This window comes from Pagrus major, chromosome 18, assembly GCF_040436345.1.
Source record: "Pagrus major chromosome 18, Pma_NU_1.0".
Taxonomy (NCBI): domain Eukaryota; kingdom Metazoa; phylum Chordata; class Actinopteri; order Spariformes; family Sparidae; genus Pagrus; species Pagrus major.
The window spans coordinates 29712643-29728116 of NC_133232.1; positions in this window are offsets into that span (position 1 = coordinate 29712643).

The following is a 15474-nucleotide window of genomic DNA, read 5'->3' on the forward strand; positions in this document are numbered from 1 at the left end:
TATCACAGTAAAGGAAAGAACATAAACGCAGTGATTGCACTGTATTTGTTTCCTCTCTCATAATGAGGTGAAACCAAGCAGAGCTACCTGAATTTACCTCCAGTTTTATGAGTTTTAGTGTAGCACAACGTTGCTCTGCATCGCATATTAAATGTTATTATCGCTTACAGAGTCCTGTTAACCTCATTATAAATCAAGATTTATATATTGTTCTGATAGGCTTTGTAATATGGACTATACTTTTGGTGCTCTAAGTTTGGTCAGCTGCAAGAAATTGTCTAAAGTTTCCTTTTTTTGGATGCACAACATGGATTTTTATCAGCTGGTGAGCAATAATCGTCGACACCAATAATATGACCAATAAATTCTTCATTTTTGCATTTTAAAAAGAAGTTGGAATTTCCGGATGAAAGCAATCCCTCGAGAAATGATGTCAATAAAATTACCAGCAAAGGATTGTCACCTGTTGCTGGCACAAGTGCTCGTAAATACTGGGAAGGGTGTGGATTCCCGTTTACCACTTGTGCGCGTGTTGTCGGGTGTCAGCGTATGGCGAGCGTGGGTGGTTTGATAATGCTGAGTAAAGCAGCTGTCTTAAGCAGTTCCTGTGTAATTGTAATCCCTCTGATCAGGCTCTCTGTAAACACCAGATAGTAAACCTAGCCTGGAGCTCGACTCGGAGTTAGACACACACACACGCGTGTGCGGTTTCTCATCTTTCCTCTCACATACATTTACTTGCATACCAGTACAAAGACACCTGGATTTATGGATGCGTGCACACACACAAACAGAAGCCTCCCGGTGCTTTGAAGAGCTCTTTGAATGCCCATGGAGTCGTCCTTAAAAATCACATGGTATAATGCTCGAATAAAATGAGTGGCCACTTACAGTAGAGCACTTGTGTTTTTTGGATTGGTCACCATCTGCAGGGCTTAACATGATGACCCCCTCATCCATCCCATATTCGCACAGATGGTGCCCCTTGCCCTATTTATGCTTATGACCGGGCTCGATTCTTGTAAAACCCTCACTGGGGATCAAAGCGAGAGGGAGGGCGAACTCTACTCCATGTATCATTTTTTCAAAATCCTTCAAGTGCAGCGCCCGAGTAAGATGGATGGAATGAACTCTTCTTGCTGCATCGCTCTCGGATGTCAGTTTTTTATTTTTTTAACACGCGTGGTGCCAGAAGCTTCTGCTGAGATACCCTCCCTCCCTGTCTCCCTCTTTCTCTCTCTCGCTCACTCACTCTCCCTCGACGTGTAGCGCTGAGTGGCGGGAGGAAAAATGTTAGCTAAACTTGCTTTGCCTGTGTAAGGCATTTATAAAAGATACACAGCTACATGTCTGGATGGCTCGGCTGCATTATTCATGTCTTGGTGTAGAGCTAAATCCTCCACTCCCCCTTTCTCTCCCTCTCGCGGCTGTACTCCTCAACTGTGTAATGGGTTCTGTGTAGTCATAAAATGCTGGTAGCATCATCTAATGCCCCCACCCCCAGCCCCTCCACACATACAGCCACACATGCCAAGCAACCTGGTACGGAGTCAGAACCAGAACTGCACTCAGCTCAGAACTGCAGCTCTTTGTAGCCATACTTTATTCATCACACTGTCCTTCAGTCCCAACACTTGTTTGCTTTTAAGGTTTTAGTCAAACATTCTGCCTGTAACACACTCTATTTGATCACTTACAAGGTTATTGCATTTTATACTTCGAGCATGCTCTTATCCCATTTTTTTCTTCAATTTTTTTCAAGTTACACATCATTTCCCTGGAGATATTACTATATATAGTAGTTGGTTTACAGTCATGTCCACGTGGTGACACAATCTTCAGGTACATCCTCAGAAATGCACATATAAAGCAGCAGGATTGATCAGGTGCTATTCGCTCTGTGCTTCAGGAGGATGCTTTAATTTATTCGCCTGCTGTTCCGCATTAGCTCTACGGGGACACATAATCAATTAACATCTAGAGCCATTAGCCGAAGCCAGAAATAAGTAACGAAGTGAGATTCGTGCCCCGGAGTTGGTGGTGTAAAGGCTTGCATCTGCATGTGTTTGGACAGCGTTTGCTGTGGTGAATTAGTGTTAAGTTGGAGAGAGTGCCACTTGAGATAAGACCAGTGCAGCCTACATGTCTCACGGGGGGGCTCATGGCGAAGGGAAGGTTAAACACACACACACACACACACACACACACACACACACACACACACTACACAGAGATTGTTATATACAAACAGACAAAATGTCATCATTTCAGCACACAAACGAAAAATAGCTCACAAGAAACTCAGTCTGTCCTTTTTTCCGTCTGAAATCAAACTGGCAAGATACTAGTGCTGGGGGGTGTGACCCAAAATTGATATCACAGTATTTTTTTGTTTGTTGCTTCGATGGTATTATACTAACGTATTAGCAAAAGTAAAGGGGATACTCAGATAGCTGAGCTTGTGTCGCAGTGTTAAGTTTCCGACATCTAACTTACCACTCTCCACATGTCTGCGTTACAGATGTTGTTGTTAGCGTGGAAAACAATAGTTACTAGGTGTAACTCTAGTGCCATGAGTACGTGTTTAGCCCTCTAGCTGCATATTATCACAGCCACAGTAAAGACGTTTATGACAGTAATGACGGTGTTGGAAAATCCTTGTCGTGGCTGAACATGACACTGGTGACAAAACCGGTGTACTGTTCACCCCTACAGCATTGTGATTTGCCTTTTAAGCGCTCGGTCAGCAGGACACTTGTGTCTTTAGTTTTAAGCAAAACAGGATAGTTACTTGTTTGTAACCAGATGTTCAAAGGTTAAATCACTCTCTCAAACTAAATTATTTTTTGTTATGTTTAAAAGATCAAATCAGTGAGTTCAAATGTATAATAACGCATACAGTAAAGTTTTTTGGGTGTGTTTTAGTTAATCTCTCGTCCTGACATCAGTTCCTGTAACACGTAATCCATTTAAATGTCCTGGATGATTGTTCAGTTATGCTGAACGCAAGCTACAGGCCAGGGCTTTGTAAAAATCTGGATTGTCCCTGTGTTTACACAGCGTATGTGAATATACGTGTGCGCACGCACGTGCATGCACATTCTTCAGATGCCCCAAGGTTCCTTGGGCAGATGGACTCCCCAGACAAACCCGCCTACACACATTGGAGTACACAAGATATTTGTTATACAAGCATATTAGACACACTGCAAACACACACACACACACAAGTGCATTCCAGTCTGTTCTGAGAACCATAAAAGCATGATGACCGGAGACCATGACCTCAGCAGGGCAGATATTGTAGTCATTGCTGTCATGCTGTGACGTCGGTGTTATGTGCTACAGCTCTGATTCCTTCATAGTGACAGAGCTCAGAACAGGATGTCGCTGTTGTTGACTGTCACCGGAGGTTGTGTAGCAATTGGACAGGGTGACAAAAAGAGACCTTTGCTGTGGACGCCTTCTACTGGGCACTGAAAGATTCATACAGAAGTTAGAGTTATGCAAAGATGTCTCCCTCTAATTCTATCGATCTACTTACAGACTCCAAACCACACACACAAACTATAAAAAGACGTCTGTCTGTTTGTCTCCTAGGATTATGCTAGCAAATTAACAGAAAATATATTTTCTCTCTGTAGCTGTGCTTAGCCATGGTGGCGGACATGGCCTGTACTCAGTATCTCTGTGTCTCTCGATGCACTCCCTCCTGGGATGGTGCTAAGCACTAAATCTCCTAGTGGGCGACTGTAGCATGAGGACAACTATTCTGGCATTACTACTACTGATGACTGCCACCAGCACCGCCATTCATTAACCCTGCGAACCCGCTTTCTTCTGGTTTCCCAGCTGAATGCGTGCGTGTGTGTTGAGGAGAGTGTGTGGAGCACATGATAGGTTAACAGCTGGGATGACTTGGCTGATGTAGTAGGAAACGTTCAGGCTGGAGAACAGCTGCGAGTGAACAGGATCCGTCCGGTGTCAGACCACAAGACTTGGAAAATGCTTCTCAATTCATATTCTGAATAGTGATCTACAAAGACAATGATACACCCATTGTACTTGGGTTTCGCTCTTTGAGACAGGAAGGAAATTCTTCCAAACACTGAAAAGCTTTATAACCTTTGTGCAGAAGGGTCTTTCTATGAAGCTGCAAAAACAAAGAATGCTGCATAATCTCTATTTCTTCTTTAGCCAAACTTTCCAAACTACAACATGGATCTATTTATACAGCTTTCTGGGTCATATGAATTGCATTTCTGGGTTGTTTGGCTTGAAATCAGCCAGTTTTACATCTTACATTAAATGACGGATCAGAATCTTCATTTGTAAAATAGATTTTAGAAAAAGGCTTCGAAAAATACAAACAGAAGTTACTGCACGCACAAGAAGTACAGGAGAACGGGACAAGGAAAATGTGTGTGACTTGTTAGCTCTCCTGTCACTTCAGAAGGACCACTGTCTCGGACACTGACTATTGTTCTGGAATAACCTTATTTGTTCCGGTTCAGCTCGTCTGAGAGCCGAGACTGGAAGACAAGAACTCGGTCCTCTTCATTTTTTTAATGGTCTCTTGTGCTGTGGTTCTATCACAAAGCGTAACAAATGCCTGGATGTTCTCCCAGCTTGACAAAAGCAAAACAACTAGGAGATGTGTGTGAATATGTGTGTGTATGTGTGTGTGTGTGCGGATTTTGTCCCTCTTAAAATGCATCATCAGGAAACTGAGCCATCAAACACTAATCCCATATTTTTGATGATTCAGATAGCGTTGGCGTTAGCTGTTCCTAAATCTCCTCTCCCTGAATGCCTGGCTTTGAATCCTTTATGTAATCCTGCATCAAGGCCAAGCTAGTTGGGACTCTTCGGTCAATTGGAATTGACAGTGCGTTCATCACTTGTTAATATAGCAGAGGGGTTAGCCATAATACCAGCATAATCCTTTTCTCTGATAGTGTATGTTTTTATTGGTTCCCCTTATGTAGTAATGTAAGGACATATTGTTAGATCCTGTCACTCTTGTTCTCGTTTTTATTTGGGCCAATCCTCTTTGTTCCCATCCTCTACTCAGGCAATTTTCACCTGATTTTGACCCCGAGTACTTGTGATTAAAACATCCACAAAGCATCATGTAAAACGTTCAGTGAAAAGTCATAGGTTGCATGTCAACTCGCTGCTTTCTATTTCCTGTGAGCAGATTTCCTCACATACAAACACGATATGATAATCTGAGAGGACATATGGCGCATTTTAAGTGCAACACATAGAAAAACACACTAACAACACAACGAGTGAAATAAACGATTCAAAACACATTTTCTGCCATCCAAACATTTATATTTAAGGGCTGAATGAGCAGTAGAAACGATGTAAAACAAGTTAGCTTCATTACTATTTCAACATTATAATTAGTGCTACTGCTTGCAAAGCTTCATGGACAGCATACATTAAATACTTTAGAGTTTATCAAGAGTTTTATTGGTGGTTTCATTAGGGGTTTTATTGTTCATTTGAATTTATCTTCTCTTCTCATCTGGCAGCACAGATACATTACAATCTTCCCATCAATAAGCCATGCAATCATAAAGTTCACAAGTATAATACTATACTATAAAAACAGAAACCAGTTGACACAAACACTTTCATATTTACATATTAAGACTTATTGTATTATAAATACAGTAAGTTTCCACAAGGCTTAGACACAATAGCAAAATGGTTATTTGTAGAAACTTGTATTTTTAGTGATGAATGCATATGAAAAAATAAATTAAATCAAAAGGATGATGATCCTGAGTAACGCACCCTCTGTTTTAACATCCTAATCACCTTCAATTTAAAAATAAATCACGTATTGGAACTTAAATAAATCCAAAGTAAATTAATTTGATCAAACTGCTGCAAAACAAATTTAAAGGAGACATATTTTGCTCATTTTCAGGTTCATACTTATATTTTGGCTTACTATAAGAATAGTCAGCTCTCACATGTCTGAACCAGCGGTGCTAACAACAACAGAGCAGCTGTGCTAAATCGATTCTTACTTGACAAACTAGCTGCTAGGCATGAATTATGCAAATGAGTGACGTAGGGTGACGTCACAAAGTCGTGGCGTTTCAGGAGCAGTGTTACCTTTGCGAAAGATGAGCTTCTGTCGGTGCTGACTTTGTCCTGTTTTTAACTTTCAAGACCTTTTACATGCACAAGAACATATATTACTCAGTTTCCTCCTTTCTGCTGTTTCTCTGTGAATTAGTGATCTGTAATTAATGAGGGATTTTAAAACTTTCCTTCAAACGTTCAGTAAAATCACTGCAGTGCTCAGACTCACATTAATGGCGTTTTAAGGTCACCCTGTTTTTCTCTGCTCCACCTCTTACTCCTGTTCTTTAAAACTGTACACATGCCTTCACTCCTCCTCTTTCCATCTCCACCCCCTCTCCCTCTGCTAGCTTTTCTCCTCGAACCAACAGGAGAGGCTGTAAATGTGCATTACTAAACTGCAAGTATGTGTGGTTTCCATGCCCATCTGGGATCTGATCTGGTTGGCTGAGGGCAGAGGAAGATGCTGCCCTCCATATCTGCTCTGCCAAGGACTGTGTTCTTGGCACAGACGCTTGGATCAAGGAGGTTGTTTTTTTTTTTTTTTTGGTGAAGTAATTAATAAAGACGCTTGTCGCAACTTGTGAAGGCTTACTGGTGATATGATCATACGGTGCTCACAACCATTGCATAACCACTCAATACTTTGATGGAATTTAGTGATTTAATGTTTGGTATTGTCCTCCCTCCATTGTTCCTTGCCCCAATTAAATTTAAGTCTGACGGTGTTTTGTCAAAGGAGACAGATCGGGAAGTAGAAGACGTCGAGAGAGAAGGATGATGATATATGTTTTTAAAAAAGTAAAGGTGGATCATTCAAGTTCTCAGTGTCCTAGCTACAGAGTGATCGAGCACTGAGCCACGACCTATCGACCCCTCATTAACTGATAGCGATGGATGGCAGCGAGATGGGTCCGTGCACTTAGTCAGCTGTGCACTGAAGCAGCGCTAAGTGCACTGAGGGTTGTGACAGAACAGACGGTTTGGGACAGTGACTGCTGCCAATGCTTAATAGAAAACATAAATCAAGTATACTGTTCCCAAATATAATGCTATTTACTCAAACAAGCACAAAGTGTACCTCTAACGTAGCATTCAGCGAGGTGAAATCAACTGTTTGACTGTATTTGATGTCAAATATTACTGCTAGTACACTGCTTGGAAGCGGTCAACAGACTGGTTTCTGATCAGATCTTAGTGTTTGAAGATTTATATCTGCACTTATGCTGAGCTTCATGATCCAGCAGCTCGGGCTCTAAGTCTCTCTCTTGCTCTGAGCTGCAGGTCTCGTACTGAGATTGCCTCCCGTTATGCAACTCACTAGACGACAGCGTTCTGTTGGCAGACATTTTCAGCTTTTTTTTTTTTTTTTTTTGCTGAGCATTTACGGCCACTTGTACCACTGAGCCAATGAAGGACACTTTTATGACTTTTGCAAACTTTAAAGAGGTTATATACTTTACTGCAGTGCAGTTTTTATGGAAACTGTGAAGACAAATACATTTGTTTGCTCTCTCTTTGTCGACTGAGGTCGTACACCGTGAGCCTATTTATTTGTGCGCTCATGTTTGCTTCCATAAAGCCAGTTTGATTCAATACATAGATCAACATCTTCCTAGTCAGATACTGTATTCCAAAGTGATTCATAGTGTATGTTTTGCTCTTTATAGCTTGGCTGAGAATACGAGTCTATATAGCAGTTTATATGGCATATTCATTTTTCAGCATGAGGCAACAAATGTGCTGCTTGGCCCAGGACGCATTCAAATTACAAATTACAGTCAGTAGCAGCGACCGATCGTGTCATTTAAAAAGCAAATGTTTGGCTTCCTTTCTTAAGGGCTTGTTGTAATTTATTTTTAATTATTCTTTGGGGGATGTTATTTGGAGGTAAAAGGAGAACCTTTATTTCAGATTCTTTCACTTCACAAGTAAACCATTCATAAAAGTTTAATCGTAAAAAAAATTGTCCACAGGCTGCTAATTAAAAAAAGATTCTGTTTTTAAATACTTTAAAACCCTCAAAACATTATTAGTATTATTATTATTTTTAAAATGACCCTTTTAATAATTGCCAAAAGGGGTAAGCGCTACTGTAAGTGACTATTCAAAGTCGTGAGCGATCTGGAAGGCATTCACAATCTGTTTTTCAGGCCAGTTGTAGAGATTGCAATATTTAGAAGAGTACTTAAGACAGAACTGAAGAGGCCTTTCGGATGAGAGGTGAAACGTCCAGTTGCCTACGATATAGCACTATTGCAATATTTTACGTACTCTTGTACTGTTTCCTAACTTCACATAACCTCGTTAAGTAGTAAGTCTTCGCCACGTGAACATTCTAATGCAGTGATGGAGCCAATCAAATGGCTAAGCTGGTTGGACGAAAACTTCCCAAGGCTCTTCCTTGGGTGGCTCTAGCAGCGTGGCAGCTGAGAAGCTTGTGCCAATAAAGAAGTATCTGTAATGCAATATTTTGTTTTAATGGTGGAAGTACAGAGATTCAAAGGCTATTTCAAATCTAGTCTACAGGGCATTTCAAAATTGTGAAATAAGATAAGATCATTCAGATTGTGGATCATGATTGCGATAAAATAAGTTGGGATATTTTTTGTCCAGATCGCCCATCTATGGAAGCTCTAAATGGTCAAAAGTCAAACATGTTATTTCCTCCGTTTTCCCATGACAACATGTTAAATCTGTTTTCTCTAGATCACAAGTTATTTATGGCATTACCACGGAATAACAAATGTCATTTTCCCTACATAACAAGATAACTTCCTGAGAATCTGGAGATAATTGATAATTAACTCGTGACCTCAAGATAACTGCAATAACAGAATAATTAAACCTATGGCCATTAAGGGCTTCCATACCAACCCCCAGATTTCAGATCAGATGTCATAATATAAATGTAACAGGTAATACTTTATTTAATGTGCATCTACGGTGTATGATTGTACACAGTATGCATACAGGTGTGGGTGGGCTACTTATTATACACTGTTAACTGAGCACCCACTGTGAAACACATGGCTGAACTAAGCACTAGTTCATGATCTTTTTGTGGAGGACGTAGTCGACACTGTGCTAATCGTCTTATCCATAAAAGAAGACGGATGTTTTTCGATTAAAATCTGTGTCAGGAGATGAAACGCACCTCATGAAACCTGCCGGCAAACCACACTTGTTTTGTGACGTTTGGCGGCGAGCACAGAGTCAACATGAATAGGACACATATGAATCGTACGTGACTTTGGAGCGGATTTGACATGTGATATATCATAAGCTACTTGGTGTCACTAACTGCTCAGGCTTTGTTGATCCTATTACACTCGTGGAACCCCCTCCCACAGTGTTGGCAGGGGGTTGACTTCTTCCTGATCTAAAAGGCAGAAGAATACGTTTTTTTACAATCCCATTTGCTCTTGTCAGCTGTTAATTGCCGTGAAAGGGATCCTTAGCATTAATCCGCTTTAGCAGGGGTGTGTGTGTTTGATCCCTGTCCGTTGACACGATATCCATGAAACATTTGAAGCCATGATAGGGATGGAGGTTGTGTGCGTTAGAATATATTATTAGGTCATTTGTATTTGCTAGCTCATTCGCTCTCGTTTTTTTTTTTTTACCGGTTTTTAATTGTTTGAGTTGTACTGGATCTGTTGTACTTCTGCAAACTAAAGCAGCACATAAAAGTAATTAGGGCTGAGCATTTAATCAAGCTATTACTGAAATTGCAAGATTATGTTTAAATATCCAAATCACAGGAGCTGCAAAGAGACAAAACAGCATAAGAAAACAAGTTGATTTGATACAGAACGCAACAAATGTCACATCATCATGATTTTAATAGTTTTTCAATGTATATATATTTTTATCATATCGTGCAGACCTAGAAATAATGCGAAAAAAGTTAGAAAAGCAGTGGGAATGCATGTGTGTATGTGTGTGTCTGACAGAAAGAGCGAGTGAGTCTGGACCCAAATAGTCTCTTCATATTGATTTTTCTCAACTTGGCATATTTTCAAGCCAACTGATGCATCCCAGGGATTTAAACTTCCATTATAAAACTATCGGGTGCGAAGAAAATAGTTCTCAGGGTGAAAAGGTGAAACAAGGAAAGTTGTTTATAAATGTGTGTTCGGGAGTCAGACTCTCAGGCGGGGACTTGAAGAGCAAAAGGAGGTGTCGCTTTTAATGTAGTTGCATCATTTTGAGAAAATGACAGAACAATTGAGAAACAACACGAAAGCTGCCTATTCTGGTGGAGATTAAATTGGCATTCTGCGTTAAATGTTCAAAATGTCAGTTCCACAAACTTGCAGTCTGCAAGACAAAACCCAGGTCAAAAGTTCATTTTTTTATATTTAATTGTAAATCCCAATGGGGAGATGTGCTGTACGGTTACGTGCATCATCGATTGTATGAAGTCTGAATGGAGCTTCTGGGCTTGAATAGTTGAAGTGCCTTAAACCTCCATTCATTCTAATGGCCAACAAGAGGTTTCAAAAAGAAAGTTAATTAAGCAACTTCACTAGTTTAGGTCTTCTTCAATGTAGCACCATGTTCATTTTGTAAATTATGGTCCTTGTTTAGTGTAAAATAGACATTAAAGCAGGGCATGCTTTGGGACACGGCTACCTTTTGACTGACAAGTCACTAGAACACCGTGTTCCTGTTGTTAGCGACTTTAGGCTGCTGTTTCAGTTCAGTTTCAGCCAGCATAGAATAATGTTGAAGCTGCTATTATCCTATGTGGATAACATTATCTACTCAATTGTACTTTCTTTCTTTGTATGTAATTTCTGTTTACTATCGACCACTGCTAACGCTGCAGATTCCAACATCTGTAAAGGATGTAACCTGGATCAGACACCTTGATCTGAGTTTTTCCCCACTCACTACCAGTGCTTATACTCTCTAATCGTCATAATATTTCTATCTGAGGGGTAACTCAGCCAACCAAATTAATATCCAGGAGGTGACCTTCCCTCTGGTACACCAGGTTTTCAGTCAGATCCAATCAGGATATCCTCCCCGGCTCTAAGCTCGTCCAAATATGGTCTCTTACGGCTCCAAAACACCAAGATGGCGACTCTCGTGATACAAAACTTTCGGCTTCAAGATGATACTCCACAAACCAACGGTTAATGTCACAGTGGATTTACTCACGGTCTCTCGTCTATAATATTAATAGAGCGGTACTTTCTGTGTCACACTGATCTGAATGGTAGTGGAAAGGCTTCATGAGAGATTTTGATATACTGCATTTTAACAGCTCACAGGCCTAAATGGTTTTGTTCTGTTCTTGTTCAGTGTGAGAGGACTTAGCCTTTTGAAGATGTTAACTGACCATTGTACCATTGGATGTTCTACTGGATATTAAAGTATAACACCTTTTGAGTGCTTAATGCACTACGTGTGTCCATGCAGTGTGTTTGACCCCCTCTCACAACTCAGAGTGGCCCTTACTACCTGCAGGGTAATTCAGTTATTCTGTTTGAAAAATTGTATTTAGAAATACTTTCCTTTGCTGTTTTAAGTGTTTTCGGAGTGAACCTTCTTCATCAGTGTGACATACCACATTTCTACCCCACCCCCGAACCCACCACCACCACGCACAAACATTCCTATAAACAGATGGCATACGACATACGTATCTCTCACTCATCGTGTGGGAGTCACATGAGCGTGTGCACGGACTACTAACCCTGAGGCTAAGGAAGCTGTCAGAATGAGGTAAAATGGGCTCTCTGCAAGGCCACGCTTTGATGCTGGATCAATACTTTTTCATATGAGCGCTATATATGTCTATCATCGGGCCCTCACCAACAGTTTCATCTCTGCAGACATGCCGTATTGGCAGCCAGTAGCATTACACTCGCCCTCCCCCACCTGCTCATCCCCCTCTTCTCTTAGCACACCACGCAGACACTTACTCACCAAACCTCTGATGATGGCGAATATACTGTACTGTATGTGACAGTCTGTCAGAGTAGTAGTCGCTCTACTCAATATGGCTCTGTGCTTCGTGCCCACAATCTCCCCTAATAACACAGCCTGCAGGTGGCCCAAGGGTCAGCCACAGGCTTTAGCTGAGCCAAGATTCAAGTTACTTGCAATACCTTTGCAATCATGTATTAGCTCTGTGGCGCTCCTCTTGTGTGTGTGGTTCACGGTGTCATGATGCTACTGGGTGGAAGATGAGAGGAAGATGAAACCACTCCACACGGCTTTTTTCTAGATGAATAAACAGAATAAAATGGCAGTCTGTCCTCTGAGGCAGATTCATAGCTTCTTTACACACTATGTATCAACGTGGATGAATTCCTTTTACGCAGAGAGCGCGGCCAGAGCCACGGCCGTGTTGTAGTGCATTTGAGTAATTGCCAGTATTAGTGGAAATTGTTTCCTTGTGCTCGTTTATGCATCATGCCTTCTTTATACTAATGGCATAACACATAAGACTGACTATATTACCAGTGGTGCATGCACACATTGATTTGAAAACGTACATGCTATTTTGCACTTTGCTTCATTATAATGGCACTGTGTTATACAGTAGTGTGGGAATTAAACATTTTTTTTATTCTGAAATCAATGTATGGATTAAAACGTGTCAGGAATTCAGATGAGGGGCGATTCTCTTCGCCTGAGGTGTTGTCAGGAAGTCAGATCGGAAAAACAACAATCTAGGCATCCTGAATCATGAAGAGTGTTTATAGATACAGGCTGGAATTGAAGCTGCTTTTTTTTTTGCAGTTTCCTATTAATGTTAATTTGTCATGAGTCTAGTTATCTAGCGATTAATGCGTTGATTACAAAAGGCTACAATATTTGTCCCAAGCTTATCAAGTCACACTATAGAGCCTCTGTTTATAACAAAAGGGGAAAAAGAACAAAGAACAAGAAGGAGAAAGATACAGAGAAAGCAAGAGAGAGAAAGAGAGAGAGAATGACAAACGATAAGCTCAAAGGGATGAAAGAGCATGAATAAAAAAACGCAAGCTCATTCCGCGTTTCAAAGGAAACCTCAAGTTCAACTCGACTCACTTTCTCCGCTGCCTGCAAGGTGACTTACAACCAAAATAAAACGATTCTTTCTTGAGATGGAGCCACGCTGAACCGAAGGCATCCCAGAAGACAATGTGCTAGATTCTGCTCCTTGTAAAACCCGCATTGAGGCCATGTGGCTATTTTCGAAACACAAACCTCAGGCTGCAGACCTGTTTCTGTGCTTAATTCTGATTCTAATTTAGTGAGTGTACTATTCGTCAAGTCATGATGAATTGTGTTCCACCTCGTTGATGGATCAAAGCCATGAATCGAGTAAATTGTGCAGATTGCACCTCATATATGGAAGTGTAGTTCATTTCTCTAGACCTGACAGTGCTTCAGTTGATTACACACGTCCTTGAACCCCATCTGAACATGAGGCAGGCGGCGTTTGTGAGCCTGGGCGTCACTGATGATGCTTTGCCACATTAGGCCTATAGACGCAGCCACGCTTGAACTTAAGCACAGCACGGTTGTTGCATATTGCTTGTTCTATTCTTCATACGGTAAACACTGCCCACACATCTAACATAGTGTTGCCATAAAACCCGAACGTGTCATTCACAAGGGGCCTTAAATAGATGAGCAACTAACCGAAGCAAGATACATCTCACCCCCTCCTCCTTCTATTTGTACCCATTTCTGCTTACTATGAGATTTATTCCTGTCAAAGGGGCAAGGACATCTATCGCAGCCAGCTGAAGGTCCAGTTTGGTAACACTGGTGCCTGTAGATCACTGACTATCATGAACCTGGCTGACAGCTCACTCTGAGTGGCTGGTCTGATAGAGAGCGAGGTCCTAGGCCCCGCTGTGTCATTCATCATGCATCCTTCAATCCCAATATGCGCTCTTCATCAAGGCTGGGGCAAGGATGAAGGAGACAGGCTGTAAAAGATGGTGCCCACCCCCTCCTCTGTTCGTCCTCTTAGCCCCACCGTCACTCAGTTTTATTACCTCGGATGAGCCGGCAGTTAGCTGGCTCATTAATAAACGCCGGCTGGAATTAGGCATTTGTTGAAGTTCTCGAGAGTCTATTCTTCCCGTCTTTCACACTCACACATTTTCAACCTCAGCTATGAGAGCAGTGAGGAATACTTAAACATGAGTAGAAAGGATAGTGAGGATGACAGAGGGAAAACAACTGCAGAGCGCTTTAATGTTTGCGCCTTTAAGCAGTCTGAAGTTTGACCCTTTGCCAACTAACCTGTGGAAGTGTCTCAGTGCACCTTAACACCTGTCTGTGCAGATGAAACAAGCTCTTCCTTCTTTGTTTAGTTAGTTTGGGGAGAAAAGCAACTGAAATAGTCAGGATACAACCGGTTTAAAAGGGACGGTTTTTAAATGTAACTTTCTTCTACTCATCAGGGTTGTTTTCTATCTCTGTGCTCAGTTTAAAGGTAATGCAAAAGGGCTGATTAGCTCAGTTTCTAATGGATCAAGTACAGTTGCAGCACCTCTGTGCCTCAGGAGCAGAGAATGGGGTCATATTCCTGGAAAGAAACTTAGACCTTCTCCCCGTCATTCCAAAGCGCCATTAAAGTTTCAGTAGTACTGTGGTTTTCTTGGTTAGGGGCTTCGATACTGGATAGTATCTGTGGGGTTTTCAGGACCTTCTACTCGGGCAGAATTGTTAGTGTAGCAGGTTATCCAGGAGCCTGAAGGAGGCACTGAGATACTGATAAGTCCCGTAGGAGAAAAGGCATGTGGTGAGTAATTGCACTGGGTGTGGAACCCTGATTATCTGCTGCTGCCTGTGTGTGTGTGTCTCTGTGTGTGTGTGTGTGTGTGTGTGTGTGTGTTTTCTAGGGTAAACACAAGAGAGGCCCTTGTCAGCCAATGGCTGGCCTAGTGGATAATGGACCTGCTCTTGTTGGCATGTGAGCAGAATTCAATTTTGGATCTGTCTTCAGGACTTGTGGCCCAGTTTATCGGCCCTGCTAAGGGGATGTTTTTGAAAGACGTATGCAGCTCAAATATGTAGGTCTCCTATTCAAGGCCACATCAGTATTATAACTTAAAAACTGTGTTATCCTGATCCATCTCATCTGCTATTCTCCATAGTGAGTTTAGTGTGTTTTCAGCTGTCTGCGTTTCCACCGCAGTCTGAAGACCGTGAAGATTAGGAAAATGAATTTGCTGACATTTTAAAAAGCTACAGCTGTTTTAACACGTCATTTTTGCATGTGACCATGAAATAATGATGACCTGGCCTTAGTCATCGGTGTTGATGTGTCGAATCACAATAAACCACTGGTTTCAGACTGCAGATTATCAAAAATGGTAGCTAATTAAAATGCTGTAAGTACCTGACCAA